Source organism: Arachis stenosperma, chromosome 2, assembly GCF_014773155.1.
Source record: "Arachis stenosperma cultivar V10309 chromosome 2, arast.V10309.gnm1.PFL2, whole genome shotgun sequence".
Lineage (NCBI taxonomy): Eukaryota > Viridiplantae > Streptophyta > Magnoliopsida > Fabales > Fabaceae > Arachis > Arachis stenosperma.
The window spans coordinates 68277530-68279581 of record NC_080378.1 but is presented as its reverse complement, the minus strand read 5'-3'; the positions used below and the strand labels follow the sequence as shown (position 1 = coordinate 68279581).

At 36.5% G+C, this 2052-nt stretch overlaps 1 non-coding gene across 1 annotated transcript; it reads right to left on the bottom strand.

Annotated features, from left to right (window-relative positions):
• Window positions 1-1595: 1595 nt before the first annotated feature.
• On the bottom strand, window positions 1596-1703 carry LOC130964586 (small nucleolar RNA R71). The gene has a single exon (XR_009080673.1). It is a non-coding gene; the product is annotated as a small nucleolar RNA R71 (small nucleolar RNA).
• Between the last annotated feature and the right edge of the window lie 349 nt (window positions 1704-2052).

Sequence of the window (2052 nt, the reverse complement as noted above, 5' to 3'; positions counted from 1 at the left end):
TATTACTGCTTCCTTGATGGGTATTCTGGTTATAATCAAATAATGGTTGACCCCATGGATCAAGAGAAGACATCTTTCACCTGTCCCTTTGGAGATTTTGCATACAGAAGAATGCCATTTGGATTGTGTAATGCTCCAACAACATTTTAAAGATGCATGCTATCAATCTTCTCAGATATGGTAGAAAAATTTATTGAAGTTTTCATGGATGATTTCTCTGTTTTTAGTGAAGAAGGCAGACTGGCGTTTAAACGCCAGCCAGGGCACCTGGTTGGGCGTTTAACGCCCAAAAAGGTAGCATTTTGGGCGTTAAATGCCAAAATGTATACCATTCTGGGCGTTTAACGCCAGGATGGTGCTAGGGGGAAGATTTTGTTTTCAAATCAATTTTTTTCAAGTTTTTCAAAATCAAATCTTTTTCAAATCAAATCTTTTCACTCAAATGTTTTGAAAATTAATTTCTTTCCTTTCAAAGATACTTACTAACAATTAATGATTTGATTGAACATTTTTTTTTGCCTTTTCTGTTAAGGAAGGTTTTATGTTTGAATCATATCTTTTCTTGTTAGGCAAGTCACTAATTTTCCAAATCAAATCTTTTAAAATAATTTTCAAAACATATCTTTTAAAATGGTTTTCAAATCATATCTTCTCAATCACATCTTTTTAAGACAATAACCTTTCAATCATATTTTTTTTATCATATCTTTTTCAAATTAGTATTCAATCAAATCTTTTTAGTTTCTAATTTCAAAATCTTTTTCAAAAATCACTTGATTTCTCTTCCACTTTCAATTTTCGAAAATTATCAATCAAATTTTCAAAATGTTTTCAAAATCTTTTAATTGAATTTTCGAAAATCCTCTTCCCTCCTTCTCACATCCTTCTATTATGGAGTACCACTCCTTCTAAATGCACAATTCGAACCTTATCTAATTAAAGTTCGAATTCTTCTTCCCCTTCTTCTTTCTATTTCTCTTTTCCTCTGACATTTCAAGGAATCTCCATACTGTGACATAGAGGATTCCACATTTTCTTTTTCTCTCTTTCATATGAGCAGGAGCAGAGACAAAGGCATTCTTGTTGAAGCTGATCCTGAACCCGAAAGGACCTTGAAGAGAAAGCTAAGAGAAGCCAAAGCACAACTCTCTTTAGAGGACCTGACCGAATTCTTCAAAGAAGAAGAACCCATGGCAGCCGAAAACAACAACAATGCCAACAATGCAAGGAAGGTGCTGGGTGACTTTACTGCACCTACTCCCGACTTCTATGGGAGAAGCATCTCTATCCCTGCCATTGGAGCAAACAACTTTGAGCTTAAGCCTCAATTAGTTTCTCTAATGCAACAGAATTGCAAGTTCCATGGACTTCCAATGGAAGATCCTCATCAGTTTTTAGCTGAATTCTTGCAAATCTGTGACACAGTCAAGACTAATGGGGTTAACCCTGAGGTCTATAGACTGATGCTATTCCCTTTTGCTGTAAGAGACAGAGCTAGAATATGGTTGGATTCTCAACCTAAAGAAAGCCTGGACTCTTGGGAAAAGCTAGTCAATGCCTTCTTGGCAAAGTTCTTTCCACCACAAAGATGGAGTAAGCTTAGAGTGGAAGTCCAAACCTTCAAACAGAAGGATGGAGAGTCCCTCTATGAAGCTTGGGAAAGATACAAACAATTAATCAGAAGATGTCCTTCAGACATGCTTTCTGAATGGAGCATCATAGGTATTTTCTATGATGGTCTCTCTGAACTATCTAAGATGTCCTTGGATAGCTCTGCTGGAGGATCTCTTCATCTGAAGAAGACGCCTGCAGAAGCTCAAGAATTGATTGAAATGGTTGCAAATAACCAATTCATGTACACTTCTGAAAGGAATCCTGTGAACAATGGGACTAGTCAGAAGAAAGGAGTTCTTGAGATTGACACTCTGAATGCCATATTGGCTCAGAACAGATATTGACTCAACAAGTCAATTTGATTTCTCAAAGTCTGTCTGGAATGCAAAATGCACCAAACAGTACTAAGGATGCTTCATCTGAGGAAGAAGCTTATGA